We start from the raw sequence: 20,121 nt of genomic DNA on the forward strand, positions 1-20,121 counted from the left end.
TGGGGCCTAATATACAGAACTTATAATCACTACTTCGGTGGAATCACATCAGACTGATTAATACTGATTGGAATAAAATAGGGATTTAATTAATCATCTATCACAAAGGAGAAGAGACAATGTGAGAGGGAGGAAGACGACTCGAGGTGCTAGACTGATCATAGACTTATCTTCTCCAACCTAAATATTCACTTTCAAGAAAAGTGGTGGCTTGAAGGCGAGATGGCTACCAGGAGATTTAAGGTCACTAGATTAAAGCAGGAACAGTTTTGTGCCAGAGCTAGCTCAGTGTTTGGGAGGCTCTGAAGGAAAGTATGAGAGAGAAGAGGTATTAGACTGACTACCAAAACTGAAGGTCTGCAGAACCGTCGTGCTGACCTCATTGGTGTATGCTTGTACAAACTGGAGTAATGCCATGTAACAATTGGGTCAAGGAACTGGAAGGGTTCAGCCTGGAGGACAGAAAACTCAGCGATCTGATAGGTTGCCCCATAAAGAAGGGAATCAGTTATTCTCTTCTGTTTGGCATCAAAGGTCAGAGCCAGGAGCAATGCAGAGATTCTTAGTAAGGTTTTCGAGTCAAGAAAAAGCTATGTCTGAATCCTGAGAAATACCTCTACAAAATGGATTTCCAAAAATGAGAAACCCTACAAGACAGAAGACTTCACAAACACTAGAACTTAACTAAAGCTTTGAAGGCTTACAATTTATCCTTTCTTATTGACAAAGTTATAAGCCCTATCTTAGGAGGGCTAACAAAAAATTAGTTAACAACTCATAATTATTCCTCTCCATGAAGTCTTTAGTAAAAGGTGAAAGATTTGAACAATCTGAAGAGAAACTAGAGTATACTTCAAACTTCCTGCCCCACCCAGCCAACTACCAATACCCCAGCTTTAGCTGATGGCAACTAAGGGAGCCCCTCCCTCCTTGGACTTCTCGGGGAGCAGTTCAGCTGACAAAGACTCACTTCCCCCCAAAAAAATATACCCCAACATGTCTGCATTGGAGGAGGAAGAATAGGAAAGTCAAAGAGAGGGGTACTCTCCCCAGGAGAGGTCTCTCTGTGGCGCACAGCCTCGTGGGTATGCAAAGCAGCGCTAACCAACTTTCCCCTCCTCCCCACCTTGGGCGGGTCCCCGGCGCTCCTGAGTCAGGAGGCAGCCTGTCCAGAATGGGACCTAAACATGCAACTGAACTACTATCTCCCCATCTCACAGATGAGGAAACTGAGGCCCTGGGAAGAGGCAAACGAAAGTGGCAGCTCAAAGGCAAGATGACCACCAGAAGACAATGTCGGAAGATTAGAGCAGGAACAGTGTGTTGCCAACTTGGAGGGAAAGCTGAGCCAACACGTGGCTGGCAACAGTGGGGCAGAAAAGGAGTGGGCATTTGGTGGACAGCATGCATTTACTCATCCTGCCCAGAACATTCACAAACATCAAGATTGGTTGGATGAAAACGATGGGGAAATTCAGAAGCTGCTAAATGAAAAACCAGAAACTCTATAGGGCTTACCAGCAGATAGTTCATCCATCTCTAAGAAGGCAGCGTTTAACTCCATCAAAAGTAAAGTGCAAGCGAAGCTTGGAGAGATGCAGGATTCTTGGCTCAGTAAGAAGGCAGGGGAAATTTAGTTTTATGCTGATAGTAACAATCCAAAGCACTTTTATGACACCATGAAGGCTATTTATGGGCCAAAGATCTATGGTGCATCTCAACTACTCGGTGGTGATGGAGCCACATTGATTAGTGATTAGGGCTTGATCCTGGAGAGAAGGGCTGAACACTTCCATAGTGTTCTCAACAGACCTTCATCAATCAATGCCAAAGCCATTGACCGTATACCTCAGGTTGAAGTCAATCCCTCTCTAGCCAAACCTCCAACTGAAAAAGAAGTTTTGAATGCCATTAGGCTCCTCTCCTGGGGCAAAGCACCTGGTGCTGATTCTGTTCCAGTTGAGAAGTTTTACAAGGCAGGGGGTCCGTTGCTCATACAAAAGCTGACTGAAATCTTCTCGGTTATATGGCAACAGGTGGTTATCCCCCAAGAGATCAAGGATGCCTCCATTGTCCATCTCATAAAGGTAAGGAAGGAGATTGTCCTGTGACAAGCACAGCGGGATCTCTCTTAGTCTTTGCAGGAAAGATTCTTGCTAATCCTTCACCTGAATGATGGTCATCTACCTAAGAGCCAGCGTGGCTTCAGAAAGGGCCACGGAATGATCTATATGGTGTTTACTGCCTGACTACTCCAGGAGAAATGCCAGCAGCAGAACAAAGGTCTGTACAAAACGTTCATCAACCTGACCAAGGTCTTTGCTACTGTCAGTCATGAGGACTTGTGCAAAATTATGGCAAAATGTGGTCTCCCGGAGAAGTCCATCAGTATCGTATGCCAATTTCATGATGGCCTGCTGGCCTGGATTCTGGGTAATGAACAATGCTCTTACACTTTCCCAATCACCAGGGAAGTGAAACAGGGCCATGTGCTTGATCCCATGCTTTTTAGGATGGTGTTTTCAGCAATGCTGTCAGTTGCCTTCAGGAGGACAAAAACAGCAACAGTCAACGACTGCACTGACTAACTTGAAAAGGCTATAAGCCAAGGCTAAAGTGGAGGGAGAGTTGGTGCGTGGTTTTCTGTTCACAGATGATTGTGCACTCAGTGAGGCCTCTGTGGCCGAGATGAAACACAGTATGTATCAGTTCTCTGCTGCTTATGCTAATTTTGGCCTAATGATTAACACCAAGAAAACAGGTTCTCCACCAACCGGAACCACGCTACCCATATGTGAAACTGTTACATTTCAGCAAAAATGCTGTGGATAAGTTCACTTACCTTAGCAGTATACTTTCCAGAGATGTCCACATAGACGACGAGCTTGATGCACAAATTGCCAGAGCTAGCTCAGTGTTTGGGAGGCTCCAAAGGAAAGTGGGGGAGAGAAGAGATATTAGACTGACTAAAACACTGAAGTGTGCAGAGCCCTTGTGGTGATCTATTGGTGTATGATTGTGAAACCTGGACAGTCCTGAATCACTTTCATTTGAATTACCTTAGGAAGATTCTGCTCTTCTTTGCCCTGGTCAGTCCTAGGGACCTTGCTTTAAGGACTTGAATCATCTGGAGAATGTCCAGAGGAGAGTGACCAGAACCAGGAAGGAATGGAGTCTATACCATGTAACAGTTGGGCCAAGGAACTGGGAGGTTTAGCCTGAAGGAGAGAAGACTCAGGGGAGACACGGCTGGACATCTTCCACGACCTAAGAGGTTGTCCCCTTAAAAGAATAGATTTGTTCATCAGATAGGTTTCAGAAGTTAGACAAAAAAGCAAAGCAGGTTACACCTGAGTTGAAAAAGACCCTTTCTAAAAAAACAAAATCACAACCTCCAGCTACACCTACAAGCCTTAAAAACTTACCATGATATATTCAACCTTTTTGCTGGACATTGAAACATTTTCTTCTCAGCATAGTGAATCTCAGAGAAAGTTAAGTTTAAGTATTCTCTACCTTTAATAACAAAGAGATTGGCCTTATTTTTTTAAGGCCTCAAAAAATTAGTTGATAACTCTTACCTGTTCCTCTCCACGGAAATCTTTAGTAAAAGGCGAAAGATTTATACGATATGAAGAGAAAACCAGAGTATGCTTTGAGTTTCCCGCCCAGCCAGCCCACTCCCAATACTCTAGCTTTAGCTGACGGCGACTGATGCTACCCCGGGAGCTTCCCTCCCTTCTGGGACTTCTCAGGAAGCAGCTTGGCCTGATAAAGACTCTTCCCCCATCAAATATACCCCAAACGTCCCTGCGTTGGAGGGAGAAGGATGGGATAGTCAAGGAGAGGGGTGCTGTCTCCTGGAGACTTCGCGCTGTGGCGCACAGCCTTGTGGGTATGCAGAGCAGCGCTAACCAACTTTCCCCTCCTCCTCACCATGGGCGGCCCCAGTCAAGAGGCCACTAGGTGGCAGGGAATAGAGATCTGTGCCTGGAGTCAGAAGAGTGAACTTCAAATCCATCCTCCTGGGCAAGTCACTCATTTCTGTCCCCCCCACCCCAACCCCGGCCAATGCACCTTTCCTCAGTTGTAAAAGGGGTTATGATAAGGATAGCAACCACATCCAGGGTTGCTGTGTGGATCAAACTGAGATATTTGTAAAGGGCACAATGCCCCTGACACATAATAGGTGCTCATTTCCTTCAAAGCAGACATGGCTCTCTTATCCAATTAAGAGTTCAGCTGCTGCCTCCTCCCAACCAAGGTAACGACGTGGAGCAGAGAGTAGAGCCCTGGTACTAGAGTCAGGAGGACCTGAGTTCAAATCTTACACTTTACCCTGTTTGCCTCATGTGCAAAATGAGCTGGAGAAGGAAATGGCAAACCACTCCAAGTATCTTTGCCGAGATAACCCCAAATGGGGGTCCTGGAGAGTCCAACGGGACTGAACATCAAACTCCTCCCCATTACAGCATCCTCAGGGAGTAGTGTGCTGGGGAGGGGATTGGTCCTAAGGGGAGGGAGCCCCTGCATGGACTGGCTGAGCACAGTAAGCAAACGTTGAGCAAAGTTACAACGCAGTGGGCACCCAGACTGACTCTGTCCCAATGGCTGGCTTTGTACAGTTATGCACTATTACTCAGAGACCCTCCATGTCCCAGCTTGGGGCATTTTTAGTGGCTGTCCCTCATGCCGCCCCCTGTGAATGTATGGGATTTTCAGGGAGGACTTAGCACCTGTGCTGTGAGGGCCGCTAAGCCCTTTTCAGTGTCCTTCGGTGTCCTCCTGTCACCCGTAGCATGTCTAGAGGCCACACCCTGGTAAACCATCTCAGAAGATGGGCTAACCAACAGGCATCAAATCCATCCGTGAGTTGGGGTGATGTCTACCCCACACATGAGAAGACTTCCCGTGGTGGAAAGGGCAGATGAAAACGATTTGTTCCGACAGCCACGAAGGCAGCTAAAGCAGGCCGTGTGGAGCACTTTGAAGGCATCAAAGTTACCAAGGTCGTTCACTGCAACCTGGACCATTGCCAGTCACCCTGGACTTGCCATTGGACGTGGATGACTGTGAAAGAGAGAGGGAGGCTGACAACTTTGTGCAGCTCTGCTTCACTCACATCCCTGTCAGGCTGGAGTCAAGGTGTCACCCGTGATATCATCGGTCATCTTCAAAAGTGAAAGAGGAACAACGCTCCCCAGTTCCTGGACTTCGAATCTCCCTCCTTATCTCTGCCTCGCGGCTTCCTGAGCTTCAAATCCCCGACAAATCCTACCTTTCAATCCAAAGGAAGCCTTTCCCAATCACCCTTAACCCTAAAGCCTTCCCTCTGTGATTGTCTCTAATTGATCCTGTCTAAAGCTTGTTTGTACGTAGTTTTCATATTGTCTTCCCCATTAGACTGTGAGCTCCCTAGGGACAGGGACCCTGTTTTTCCCTTTCTTTGTATCCCCAGGGCTTAACGAACTGTCTGGCACACAGTAAGGGCTTAAAAAATGCTTGTCGGGGCAGCTGGGTGGCACGGTGGGTAGAGCACCGACCCTGAAGTCAGGAGGACCTGAGTTCAAATCCATCCTCAGACCAAACACTTGACCCTTACCAGCTGTGTGACCCCGGGCAAGACACAACCCCAATTGTTGACTGACTTTCCTCCGGCCTCCCCTGCAGCTGGTTCCTCACTTTGTCTCTCTTAGCTGAGGACCTCACCACTTTACAGAGAAATCAGGCCATTTGACCTGGATTCCCTCTCCTTCTGTCTCCTTCCTCTCAAAACCCTTTGATAGATCGCTCTGTCTACCTTCCTCTTCCTCTGTCTTTGACAAATGATGAATAACTAAGGAGACTGAGAAGGGAGTAAGAAGAGAACCAGGAAAGAGCAGTGTCAACCAAGTCCAGAGAACAGAGACTGATAATTCAGGAGAAGAGCTTGATCCACAGCATCAAATATAGACAAAAAGCATCCCCAACTCATTACTTTTTTTTTTGAGTCAATGAGGGTTAAATGACTTGCCCAGGGTCACACAGCTAGTGTCTCAGGCCAGATTTGAACTCATCATTACTTTCTCATTAGCAAGACCAACCCCTCCCCATGGGCTCATTTTCTATTTTATCCTTGATTCTTTACATTTTTTCTGTTAACCAAAATCTTCCGTCTCCCCTTTTGATCTCATACCCAACCTGGTTCTCCAATTTGTCCTCTTTATTCATCTTTCTCTCTCTCTCTCTAAACCTCAAGGTATCCCTACCCCTTCCCTATGGCCTTCACATACACTCCAGTCTGTCCCATACTTACTAAAGCAAAAACAAAATCCCCTCCCTCCACTACAACCCCTCTCCCCTCAAGCTATCATTCTCAGTCTCTCCTCTCCTTCTCAGCCAAACTCCAAGAAAAAGCTTTCCACCTTCTGCCTCCACATCCTCTCCCTCACCAGAGTCAGCCATCTTCTCTTCATCAGCGCATCTGTTGGGCTTTTTTGTCCTTGCTCATGATTTTCTACCTCTTGGCTTCATTGGTGCTGGTGAACACCCTCTCCTCCTGATTTATCAATCTCTTCCCTCTGGACTTTCTTAACACTTCTCTCTTCTGGTTTGCTTCTACCTCCATCTCAGTCTCCTCAGTGTTCATCATGTATGCATGTCCCCTAACGTGAGGGACTGTATTTTTCGGATATTTTGGTAACTATTTCGATATAATTGGTTTCTTTTGTAACCCTATGCATTTTGTTTTATTCCTTTTAAAATCTTATCTGAAAAGGGGTCTATGACACACACAAAAAGTTTAAAGAACTCCGCGCTCTTGTATAAAATAGAAATTTTTCTGTTTAGCTTTTAAAGCCCTATACAACACGGCACCAATGTATCTTCCAGCCTCACTGGACATTACTTCCTCTCCCGAACTTTGTGATAATCCATAAGGCTCTGTCATAGGCCCCCTAATCTTATCTCTATATAATCTCTCCCCAGTTCTGTGGGTTTAATCTCTAAGCCAATAACTCCCAGATCTATCTATTATCCCGTGTCTCTCCATTGAGCTATAATGACACATGACTAATAGGACCGATTGGAGCAGATATCCCAGAGCTATCTCAAACTCAACATATACAAAACTGAGCTTTCCCCCCCGAAAAACCCAACCCTCTTCCAAACTCCCTAATTCTTTCCAAGTTATCACCATCCTTCTCCTCTCCCAGATTTGTAACATTTGCATTATTCTCTATTTCTCACTCTTCCTCACCCCACATATCAACTCAATGCCAAATCTTACTGTTCCTAGTTAGACAACATTTCTCTCATCTGACCCCTTCTCCCCACTCACAAAGTTCTTTATTTTAGGCCCTTATCACCTCTCCCCTAGATTATTTTGATGGGCCCTTAATTGGTCTTCGTGCCTCAAATCGTCCACCTTCCACAGTACTGCCACAGTAATTTACCTTAAGGTGTATATCTGATCATGTCACTCTCTTAACTCTAGTGACTTCCAGCTACTTCCTAGGATAAGGGATTTCTTCATTAATTTTTTTCAATTATCAAGCATTTATTTTTCCTCCCTCTTACACCTCCCCCCAAAAAAGGAAAACAAAACCTTTGTAACAAATAAACCTAGTCAAGTAATATAAACTGCCATTTTGGCCACATCTAAAAATGTGTCTCATTCTGCATATTTAAGGCTATCACCCTCTGTCATGAGGTGAGTAGTATTTTTCCTCTATACTCTGAAATCATGGTTGATCATGGTGTTGTTCAGAGACCCCAAATCTTTCGGATTTGTTTTTTTTTTACAATCTTGTTATTGTATAAATTGTTCTTTTAGTTCTGCTCACTTCACTTTGCATCAGCTCATATAACTTCCCAGTTTTCTCCAAAATCATCCCTTTCATAGTTTCTTATCATACAACAGTATGCCATCACCTTCATATGCCATAATTTGTTCAGCCATTCCCCAACTGATGAATGTCCCCTCAGTTTCCAATTTCTTTGACACTGTGAAGAGCTACTATATAAATATTTTTGTACATATGGAGTTTTTCCTCTTTCTTTGAACTTTTTGCTGTATAGACCTCAAAGGGCATGGGTCAAAGGATATGCCCAGTTTAATAGGTTTAGGGGGTATCGTTCTAAATTGCTTTCCGGAATGGAAGGTGCTGTTAACAGCTCCACCAAGGTCGCTAAAGTTCCTGTTTCCCCACATCCTTTATATCACTTGTCATTTTGGGGGGTCTGATGGGTAAAGGTTTTTGGTACACCTCAGAGTTGGCTTAATTTACACTTCTCTAATTATTAGTGATTTCCAGAGCATTTTTTTCAACTTCCCAAGTACAATGTGGTGGAGGTATAGCTAGAGAGTGATTTGTCTCAAAAAGATCTGGGGGTTTTAGTGGCCCACAAAATGAGTATGAGTCAGTCGCAAGACCGGACAGCCAAAAGAGCTCATGTGATCTTAGGCTGCATTAATGAGAGAGGGCAGAGCTTCCAGCAACAGGAAGGTAAGAATCTTACTATTTTCTGCCCTGGTCAAGTTCTGGGGAACACGATGATTTAAGGACTTGAATCGTCAGGGCAGTGTCCAGAGGAGGGTGACCAGAATGGGGAAGGAATGGAATCCATGCCATATAACAACTGGGTCAAGGAACTGGGAGTGTTCAACCTGGAGGAATGAAGACTCAGGGGAGACATGCCATCTTCCAGGATGTAATGGCCCCATAGAGAAGGGAATTGGTTTATTCTCTTCTCCTTGGCTTCAGAGGTCAGAGCCAGGAGCAATGCAGATTTCAATTGAGGCTGCATGTCAGGAAAAGCTTCCTCACCTCCAGTGGGAGCTGCCTACAAAGGTGGTGAGCTCCTAGTCCTGGCAGGATGCATGACCACTAAGAGAGATTCTTTCAAGGGATGGGTTGGATGAGCTGCTTACCAGCTCCTTGCCCTGCTCTCAGATTCTGTGGCTCAGGAGTGGATAGCAGGAGACTTCCTGTCATACCTTCTGCCCTAGTTATCATGAGCTTCTCACTCCCCAGACTGTAAGCTGCCTGAAGGCAAGCATTCACACAGGTTTGCAAAAATGGATTGGAAGCAGGTTCTGTACTCACTCAACCCAGCCTAGAATTGCACTCCCACAACTCTAGAAGAAAGAGTAGCCCAGTAGTAGATTCTCGTCTTGGCCTGACCCTGCACACCTGACACTTCCTAGTTTTCGTACTTTCTTTCACATTACTTTCCCCTGAAAATCTTTTACCTCAAAAACCTTGCTTATGCTTTTAATAGCATCACAAACACTCTGTCATCCACGATCTCTTCTGCTTTTTCCACTACGAACCAAACTTGTGACCAAAAGAAAAAAACAATAACACAAAGGTGTCAACTACCAAAACAAAAAAATTGAAGCTATTTTTGTAAACAAAGTTGTAACCCTACTTCAATAGGGCCCCAAAAAATTAACTAAGGACTCGTAATTGTTCCTCTCCACGGAAATCTTTAGTAAAAGGCGAAAGATTTATACGATATGAAGAGAAACCAGAGCATGTCTTGAATTTCCCGCCCTGCCCTGCCCACTCCCAATACCCTAGCTTTAGCTGATGGCGACTGATGCTACCCTGGGAGCTTCCCTCCCTTCCAGGATTCTTCGAGGAGAGGCTCGGCCCGACAAAGACTCTTCCCCCCACCAAATATACCCCAAACGTCCTGCGTTGGAGGGAAAAGGATGGGGCAGTAAAGTAGAGGGGTGCTCTCTCCTGGAGACTTCGCGCTGTGGCGCACAGCCTTGTGGGTATGCAGAGCAGCGCTAACCAACTTTCCCCACCTCCTCACCATGGACGAGTCCCGGGACAGAGCGCCCCAGTAAGGAGGCAGCCTGTCCAGAATCCGACCCAGATGAACTACTATCTCCCCATGTCACAGAGGAGGAAACTGAGGTCCCGGGAAGAGGCCATTTGAGTCCAAAACCTTGGCCCAATCTGGAGAAGGCACGTGGCCTTTTCCCCACAGAGAACGCCAGAGGCAGCCCTCACCAACCAACCTCCTCCCTCTCTCCCCCCCGGTCCTGGGATAGTTCTTCAGCACGCCGCTGCGCTCCGGCCTTGGGGTCGGGAAGCCCGCCTCAGACATTTCCAGGTTGGAATACCCTGAGCCAGTCCCTCAGCCTCCGCCTCCTCAGCTGTCAGACGCTGTGTTGAGAGATGGAAGAGCGCGTTTGAAGGGCTGTAGGAGAATGGGCTGTTCTGAGAAAGAATTAGGGCCCACGAACATCCGCAAACAAAGGTCCTCGGAGCTTTCTCACGAGCTGCCATGGGATCAGGCTGCTTGCCCGGGGGACTGGTGACATTGACAGCTTACCAGGAGATTACCAAACCCCCTGACAGAGTCTCTCATGCTGCCCTTATGGACCAGCTGCAGAGGCAGGGGCCAGAGAGGAACGGATTCCGGACTAGTTGACACGGTCGTTCTGGGGCTTCCATGGATGTCTCTGGTGGAGAGCAGTTTGAACTTTTTTCCCCTCATCAGTGTCGTGGGTCAAGAGGCCACTAGGTGGCGCAGGGAATAGTGATCTGTGCCTGGAGTCAGAAGAGTGAACTTCAAATCCATCCTCCTGGGCAAGTCACTCATTTCTGTCCCCCCCACCCCAACCCCGGCCAATGCACCTTTCCTCAGTTGTAAAAGGGGTTATGATAAGGATAGCAACCACATCCAGGGTTGCTGTGCGGATCAAACTGAGATATTTGTAAAGGGCACAATGCCCCTGACACATAATAGGTGCTCATTTCCTTCAAAGCAGACATGGCTCTTTTATCCAATTAAGAGTTCAGCTGCTGCCTCCTATCCAAGGCCTGTGCTGAACGCTCCCTCCTCTCAAAATGAGCTCTCTCCAACTCTTGAAATGACTGTGTATACACTTCATATCATCTTATCTGTGTACTTGTCTGGTCTCACCAGAACATAAATCGATGGAAGGGACTGGTTTTTTTTGGTCTTCGAAGGCCATCATCTCTCCAAAACGTCTGTCAGTCGAATGAGTTAATGGAATGACATGAAGCTCCAAAGGTATCCCTCTGAATGACAAGAATCAGGAGCCAAAAAGGTCTCAGCTGGTTTCCTTTAATAAGATGATTTAATAGGAATAAATGGAAAGTTTTATACTTGGTTTAGAGTTGAAGAGGCATAGCTAATCCAGACAGCTGTTAGTCCAGAAAAGATCTGGGGGTTCCAGTGGACTGCAAGCTTCAGAGAAATCAACAGCAGGACATGGACACCAAAATGCTATTGGGGGGGCAGCTAGGTGGCAGTATATAGAGCACTGGCCCTGGATTCAGGAGGAGCTGAGTTCAAATGTGGCCTCAGACACATAACACTTGTGTGTGACCCTGGGCAAGTCACTTAACCCCATTGCCTAGCCAAAAAAAAAAAAGGAAAGGAAAGGAAAAGAAAAGGAAAACAAAATGCTATTGGGTCATCTTGGATTACCTTAAGAGAAGCCAGGCTTCCAGGAATGGGGAGGTAAGAGTCCTGGCAAGAGCTTGTAGGACTTTGACTTTCATCTAGCTTGTTAGATAGCTCTCCCAAGTGTTGGGTCATCTGCAAATCTGATGCCTCTATCGAAGTCATGGATAAAAAATGTGAAGCAGGACAGGGCTAAACCCAGATGTCTGAGACGACCTTCTACTAAGTTACTGTGGAACCACCAATGAACGTCCTTGGGTTCCAGCCATCCAAGCAGTTCCATACCTAAAGGCAGTGGTTTCAAGAGGAAGTACTAATTGCCGGGTAGGATCGGGAAAGGATTTATCAATGTGGGTGGAGTTGTGCTTTTAAGGAATCTAACAAGCCAGTAATTTGCAAAGACACAGGTGAGAAAAGAACACGTTTTAGGAGACAGACTGTGCAATGACGTGGAAGTGGGAGATCTGACTGAATAATTAGCAGGCTAGTTTGACGAGATTGGAGAGTCTGCGGAGGATCTGAAATAAAACGGAAGATTGGTAGGAGTCAGACCGAAAGAGTTACAGTGCTCCACGGATTGTGATTGTGGAGGCAATGGGAGCTGCTGAAGATTTTCAAACGGGAATGATATGGTCGGAACCTGGGCTTTATGATAATTATTTCGGAAGCTGTATGAAGGATATATGGGGGTGGGGGGAGACTTGAGGCAAGAAGGGAATTCACTGTTGAATAGTTAGAGCAAGAAGGGAAGATGGGCTAGAAGCAGCATGGACCCGGCGGAAAGACTCAGGATTCGGAATCAGAAGACCCGGGCTTGAATTGGCTACAGCAGCTTCAGGAGGCATTGGGTGTGGGGAGCGCCCAAGACATCCTGGATGGACTCCAAGCCTGGCAGGTCAGGGGCCCAGCGCCAAAGCTGGCGGCAGCGGGAAGAAAGAAGGGGGAACTGGGGATTTCCCGGCTGAGATGACGGCTTATGTTGCGAGTAAAGCCTGAGGGTTCCCCCACTCAGGGGCAGGAACAAGAAAAAGAGACCAGATGGCGAAAGTAAGCGAGGAGCTAGCGGGCGGGCTGTCCAAGGTTCCAGTTCAGTTCTTAGCTCTACTAAGATAAATGGGGGAAAAAAAATACTTTCTTAAGAGTATTTTTCCACAAACAGCATAACAGTAACCAAACACATAAAGAAAAAAAGTGCCACGTCGATATGTTAAACCTAACTTAAATAAATGACACAAATGAAAATACAGAAACAAAACTTAACAGTCAGTAAAGAAAAAAAACAGACTACTTTTTCAAACACAAAAGATAGCCTCGCGTTGGCAAGGCTTCTAAAAATTGGTTATACACTCTAGATTATTTCTCTTCACGGAAATCTTTAGTAAAAGGCAAAAGATTTATGCGATCTGAAGAGAAATCAGAGCATGCCGTTGTTTGTCAACAGTCACCAACCCTGGAGACACCACCCCGAGTAAACTCAAGGCGAGTTTCCACTGCGGCTGCAAAGCATTGTGAATATGCAGATAAGAACGAAAGCTCCGTCCTAGAGCTGGAGCCACTCCACAGCCTCTACGTTACTCTCCACCGTAGCTTTAGCTGTCAATCAGGGACCCAGATTCGAATTCTGACTCTACCACTTAGGCCTTGTATGACCTTGAGCAGTCACTGGCCCCTCTCCAGGTGTCAGTTTCCTCCTTGCACTCAATGACATTTGAAGTCCCCTTCTAGTTCCATCTTTTCCTCTGCAAGGAGATCTTGTTTCCCTTTTTGGCTGAAGGGTCCACACACCCCCTACCCCACCCCCAGCCTCATTTCATCTACAAACTCCTGGAAGTTTATAGCTCCTAAACAGTGGTTTCCCCCTACGGGGCCCCTGATGCTCCCTGGTCCTCTCTAGTCTGGGGTCACTGCCTCCTCAAATAGGGCATTTCTGAAGTGAAGCTCAACATCTTTCCCCCAGGAAGAGGTGGGAGTGAAGAAGGGAAGCATACTAAAAGCCAGCATTCCTAAAGCACCTTAACCTTTGCGAAGTGTTTTATATATTTATATTTATTGAGAGGTTATTATTATATTAATAACTACGATTGTTATTATCCCTATTTTATAGATGAAGAAATTGAGGCTTGAGATGGATGAAGTAAGTGTCTTTCCTAAAAAGTGCTTGAAGCAAGATTCCAACTTAGGTCCAGCCAGTGTTCTATCCAGGGCCTTTTACCTAGCCTACGTGTTTGTAGTTAGAGTCCGTTTACCTAGAAATATGCTAACTTGTGCAAGGAAACTCGTTAGACTTAAACATTTAATGTATGCAATCAACCTCTATTAATATCTGCAAACAATACCCTCCTTGAAGAAGGAAGCACCAACTTGAGTCTTAGAGGCTCTGGGAAGCTTCTTTCACATCCTTACAACAGGATCTCTATCTGCTCACCTAGAGGCTATGTGTGTGTCTTACCCAGTTCCAGAAGTCGAAGGCATCTGAAGGCAGTCTCAAAAGTTGGAGAGAAGCTGGGGTACTTATTAGATTTGAGAATCATCAGCACAGAGATGATAATGAATCCATGGGAGCTGATGGGTCACCAAGTGAAATAGTCTAGAGAAAGAAAAGAAGAGGGCGCAGGACAGAGTCCTGGTGGGCAGTCACGGTTAATGGATGAGACCTGGATGGGGATTCAGCAAAGGAGACAGAGAAGGAATAATCAGATAGGTAGGAGGAGAAACAGAAGAGAGGAATGTCCAAAAACCTCAAGGGGAGAGAGGAAGATGCTTTGTACCTTACAGGGCTCTAGTCATATCCACTCTTACTTCTATCCCATTTGGTGCCTAGATCAGAATTCTGCCAGTATCAGTAAATGTTTGTGGAATAGTTGAAAGGTATGGGGAACCTAAATTCGTTTCCAAATCCACTGCTATCCCAATCACACTACCAAAGAACCATTTTATAGAACATTATTGAATAACTTTTAAAATCATTTTTAGTAAGTTGATCACAAAAAGTCTACAATCTCAAGAGAAATATTGGGAAGAAAAAGAGCAGGAATGAAGGAGCCATGGCACCACCATATCTCAAAATATAAAGCACTAATCGCCAAGACTATTTGGCACTAGTTAAAAAATAGAAAGCGAGATTTGTGGAATATACTGGACAACAACAACAAAAAAAAAAAACTCAGAAGAAGCCATATACAACTGCAGCCCAGCGTTTGAGCCCAAAGGGCCTAAACTACCGAAGCAAGAATTCCCTTTCCAACAAAGACTTCTGGGAAAACTAGAAACCAGTTTGGCAGAAAATAGGTTAGAACAGCATCTTACACCATATACATGGTGAGCTCCAAACAGGTAGCTGACCTCAATATAAAAGATTATATCCTTAAAACATTACAGTTAAACAAAGAGGGGTGTTTTTCACCATTATGGTGAGACAGAAAACTCATAACAGGGGATAGAGATAAACTTACAGATGATAAAATAGACAATTTTAATTACATAAAATTTCAAAGCTTTTGCCCAAACAAAACTAATGTAACTGTTGACAGGAAAAAGTCTTCACATCAGATCCTTCTGATAAAATCCTGCTATCCAGGATATACAGAGAATTGACACAAATATATATTTGTAGAAAAGAGATATGAATGGAAAATTATCAAAAGAAGAAAGCAAACTGTCAGTAGCCTTGTGAAAAGTACTTAAAATCATTAGTAATAAGGGAAATGCCATTTTAACAATTCTGAGGTTTTACCGCACATCCCTTAAATTGACAAAAATGATCGCTAATAGCAATAGTCAGTAGTGGGAGGTGGCCTGCGGAGATACAGGTACTGGAAAACACTTTGGAATTAAGCACAAAAAGTCACTGTCATATATTCTTCAGACCTTCAACCCAGCCATCCCTTGACTCTGCATACACCCCAAAATAGTCAATGTGATCAGTGTCAAAATATTAATTATAATAACACTCTTCATAACAATAATATAACTTGAATAATAAGAAGATTTTGTAGTTACAAAAAACTGGAAACAATGTGTCTGCCCACCACTGAGGAACAGCTAATAAAATTGTGGTTTCTGACCATAATGGAATATCACTGCACTATAAGAAATGACAAATATGAGGAATTCAGAGAAACCTGGGAAGCTTGTATAAACTGATACAGAGCAAAGTCAACAGAACCAGGACAATATACACAGTGACTGCAATAATGTAAATAACAGCATCACCAAAGGGAAGCCAACCTCAGAGCCTCATTGATTCCAGATTAAAGAAAAGGAAATATCCTTCCCTGGTGGAACATCCTTCATCTTGGTGGAGAGGTTGGGGGATATGGGTACAGAATATTACACAGACTGTCACATGTGGTCACTCTGCTGATTGGGTTTTGGGCAAGTTTTTCTTTGGTAAAGGGGAACTATATTGGGAAATTTTCTTGGTCGGGTTTTTTAATAGTTTATATCTCTCTCTTTTTTACAATCATATTAACATTTTCACATGTTAGTCATGTTGTGAAAGAAGAATCAGAACAAAAGGGAAAAACCAGGAGAAAGAAAAAAAGAGAGCTAATAGTATACTTCCATCTGCATTCACATTCCACAGTTCTTTCTCTGGATGTGGATAGCATTTTCCATTGTGAGTCTTTGGGAATTATCTTAGATCATTGTATTTCTGAGAAGAGCTAAGTCTATCATAGTGGATCATCACACAATGTTGTTATTACTGTGTACAAGGTTGGTTTTTTTTTAAGGACATGAGTCAAAGTTATTACAAGCTGGAGAGTGGCCAGAGGAGGAAGCCAGGAGGGTGAAGAGCCCTGAGTGTATGTCATATGAGGATTGGTTGAAGGGACAGGGTATGTTTTTCCTGGAGAAGAAAAGGCTTACTGGGGGATATGAAAGCTGACTTCAAAAATGAAAAAATGCCAAGTTAGGCCTGGATTTAGGAAACACTTCCTAATGATAGAACTGTCCCAAAGTGGGAGGAGCTGCCTCAAAGAACTGATGGGTTCCCTCTTCTTGAAGGTCTTCAAGTGGAGGTGGGGTTACTAGTACTACTACTTGTCCAATATACAATAGTGAGGTTTCCTTTTGGGTATGGATTGAACCACATACCAATGAAGCCCCTTCCAACTCTCAAAGTCCCCATTGTGGCTCAGGATGCTGTATCTGTGTAAGCCGCCAGGTGTCACTCAAAGCTCAAACCGCCTCATTCCATGGGGCTTGCACAAGGGTGGGAGGGGACCCAATCCAGCGCTACGAGCTCACCCACCACCTACTGTGTGTTCACAGAAAGTACTCAGTCTCCTCACCTGTCCCTGGGCAGGTGTTTAAAGCCCAAGATAATAAATAAATTCCCCAAACAATTCAAAATCCTCTTGATCTCTGTTCTAGGGTCCCAATCTCCTTTCCCTTTCTATTGTTTTCCCACTCATCAATTTATCAGTTCAAGGAATTTACAACAGTGAAAATGAAAGCAAGCCCAGAGCCTGCAGCTCAGATGCAGTTGACTCAAGGGCTCCTGGTCAAGTGGCAAGTGGGATTGAAGAGCTCCTTCCACCTTGTCCCTTACTTGGCCACAAGTACGGAAACTTTGCTGAGAACCAACAGAATGATCATGTTCTCTGATTCAAAGTCAACAAGTAGTTAGTGCTTTGAGTCATTTTTCAGTCATGTCCCCTTCAGAATGACCCCTTTTGGAGTTTTCTTGGCAAAGATACTGGAGTGGTTTGCCATTTCTTTCTCCAGTTTATTTTACAGATGAAGAAACTGAGGCAAACAAAATTAAGTGACTTGTTCAGAGTCACACAGCTAGTCAGTGTCTGAAGTCAGATTTTAACTCAGGAAGAGGAGTCTTCCTGACTCCAAGCTTAACACTCTATCTACTGTGCCACCTAGCTGCCTACTATGTGCCAGGCATTCTGCCTAAGTTATGAGAATATAAAGAAAGCAAATATAATAATAATAGTTAGCATTTATATAATACTTGAAGGTTTGCAAAGCACTTTGTCTCATTTATCAAACGCTATCTCATTTTATCTTCACAACAAATTGGGTGGTAGGCACTATTATCTCTGTTTTATAGATGAGAGACCTTAAGTGACTTGCCCATAGCTGGTGTCTGAGGAAGGATTTGAACTCAGGTCTTCCTGACTCCAACTCCTAGACTCTATCCACTCTTGCCCTCAAAACTGCCCCTGCCCTCAATTAGCTCACAGTCTAACAGAGAGACAACATATAATTGACTAGTTACAAATACGAAATATACAAGAAAGGGGAGATAATTTAAGGGGGAAGACAATAACATCAAAGGGAGAAGGCATGTGGTCTCCCCATGCCCTACATAAGCTCACTGTGGTACCCAGTGCCTGGCCAATGGACTCCAGGACACTTTACCCCCCAGTTTTAGGCTGGGGCTGCCCACATAGTCCAGCTCCTCTTCCATGTATTGTCCTGGCATCTGGTCAGAAAGAGCGAACCCAGCAATGAATGGGATATTCAGCAGTTAGTGGCGGTGATGGTGGAGCATAGCTAGCTATGCTTTCTGCTCAAGAACTGCTTCTGTCCATGAATCATGCAAGTAATTAACTGCCCAGGACCTTCAGCTCCCTTCACTAGGGTATTTGCGGTCTTAATATTTCCAGGTTTAGGAAGAGATACTTTCTTTGATGGAGTCACTGAAAGCAAAGAATGTCGTTAGAGAATGCTAATGAGGTCTTAGAATGCCTGTAAAGCTTCACCACGCCTTTATGACCTTCAGACCTCTCTGACGGAGTCAAGATGGGGAAAAGGCCCTTGGGGGCTTTAAGAGCCTGGTGAATTTCAGAGTTGGAGATTCGAAGATATAACAAGCTTGGAGCTGCTTGTGGATACCTCTTTGAGGAAGGGGGAGGAGAGATTTTCTCTTATCTTTTCACACCCTCCCCCGCCCCCCCACATAGGCCTTATAACTTTGAAAATGACTTGGTGGACCAGTCAGACACACTGCATCTAGCAGGGAGCAGAGACAAAACTCTAAACAGAAACAGATAGTCACCTAGGAGAGGAGGCAGCTTCACGGAGTGTGAGCCTTGGCAGCAGAGAATACAGCTGGGTCATGGAGAGAAGCAGATGCTGGGAGCTCAACTGGGGACCAAGGGAGCTATAGAAGTACTACAGGAAGAGAGAAAGGGTGTACAGGCCTTTCAGCTCCAGGAAGGTACCTTTGCCACACAAATACCCCACTCCCATTGAACTCCCAAGTTTTGAGTCCACGTTTCCTTTGGATCCTGAGTGGGCAGCTAGGTGGTGCAGTAGATAGAGTGTTGGGCCTGGAGTCAGGATGACCTGAATTCAAATCTGATCGTAGACACTTACTAGCTATGTGACCTTGGGTAAGCCTCAGTTTTCTCAACTGCAAAATGGGAGTAATACTAGTACCTACTTCGCAGGATTGTTGTGAGGATCAAATGGAGATAATACTTGTAAAGGGCTTAGCATGTGCTTGGCACATAGCAGGTAATTAACAAATGCTTTTCTTCCTGAGTGTATTCTGGAAGGAGCCTTTGGTTTAGGGGGGGAATGTTTTATAGGTATTGGATTTACTATGTCACCTTAGTAAATGTCTTTGCTAAGAAAGATAAAGCCCTGTCAGATGGATATAGGACGTCCATGCATCCTCTGTCAGCCCTGAGACCATCCCACTCTGCGCTTTCATCTCACTTTGGGGTCTAATGATTCAGAATACAGGCAAGGGAATACCTAGACCTGAGGCACAGTTTGGGGCTGACACAGGATCAGAGAATAACAGAAGGTCAAAGTTGGGAGAGACCTCTAGTCCAGCCCATATACATGAGAATCACCACAGTAAGAAGTGGTACTGGCGCAGTGGATAGAGCACTGGCCCTGGATTCGGGAGGGCCTGAGTTCAAATCCGGCCTCAGACATATAACATTGACTAGCTGTGTGACCCTGGGCAAGTCACTTAATCCCACTGCCTAGCCAAAAAAAAAAAAAGTGGTCCTCCATCCTGTGCTTGAAGAACTCCAAGGAAGGGGAGAGCTCATCACCTCCGGAGGCTGCCCATCCTACTCTCAGACAGTTCTTCCTTACATACAACCCTAATCCTGCCCCTCCCCAATGCAAGCAGAACCAACCTCTTCTCTCTTCCTCGAGGTAGGTCTACTGGAGGGCCCCACCCCCTATTGGATGGCTCTTCCCAGAAGCTCTGTTTCAGGAGGACACCCCTGCCATCCATCTCTTCATTTTCTAACAGGCTGTACTCTTCTGGAAGGTGGCACTCGGCTCCCAGCTGGGTCCCTTATTCCCCCACCCACCCTCTTTTAAGCTTCCTTTCATGTGCTGTCTCCACATCAGAATGTAAGCTCTTTGAGGACAGGGACTTTGTTTTTGCTTGTACTTATACTCTCAGCACGGTGCTTGGCATATAGTAAGTACTTAATAAATGCTTGTCTACTTACTTATTGAAGACAGCGGGTGTTGCCCTGAGCCTTCTCTTCTCTTAGTTAAATGTGCTCAGTTTCTTCAGCCGATCCCCTGATGGTACAGAGGTCCTTCGCTATTCTGGCTGCCACCTTTCAGCTGATCAATAGCCTTCTGAAATCTTGGTGATCAGAACTCACCCCAATCCTCCCAGATGAGGGGTGACCAAGACAGAGGAAGCCGCCTCCTTGTTCCTTACTGAAGAAGCCCAAGATAGCCCTAGGATTG

At 45.1% G+C, this 20,121-nt stretch overlaps 1 protein-coding gene and 4 non-coding genes across 5 annotated transcripts in view; 1 reads left to right on the plus strand and 4 right to left on the minus strand.

Annotated features, from left to right (window-relative positions):
- Positions 1-20,121, plus strand: part of ARMH1 (armadillo like helical domain containing 1) — a 43,747-nt gene that overhangs the window by 18,964 nt on the left and 4,662 nt on the right.
- LOC144458162 (U5 spliceosomal RNA) lies at positions 734-850 on the minus strand. The gene has a single exon (XR_013487709.1). It is a non-coding gene; the product is annotated as a U5 spliceosomal RNA (small nuclear RNA).
- LOC144458160 (U5 spliceosomal RNA) lies at positions 3,536-3,652 on the minus strand. Its single transcript, XR_013487707.1, has one exon. It is a non-coding gene; the product is annotated as a U5 spliceosomal RNA (small nuclear RNA).
- On the minus strand, positions 9,404-9,519 carry LOC144458158 (U5 spliceosomal RNA). Its single transcript, XR_013487705.1, has one exon. It is a non-coding gene; the product is annotated as a U5 spliceosomal RNA (small nuclear RNA).
- On the minus strand, positions 12,738-12,853 carry LOC144458159 (U5 spliceosomal RNA). The gene has a single exon (XR_013487706.1). It is a non-coding gene; the product is annotated as a U5 spliceosomal RNA (small nuclear RNA).

This window comes from Phascolarctos cinereus, unplaced genomic scaffold (genome assembly GCF_003287225.1).
Source record: "Phascolarctos cinereus isolate Bilbo 61053 unplaced genomic scaffold, phaCin_HiC Scaffold_5;HRSCAF=322, whole genome shotgun sequence".
NCBI classification, from domain to species: Eukaryota; Metazoa; Chordata; class Mammalia; order Diprotodontia; family Phascolarctidae; genus Phascolarctos; species Phascolarctos cinereus.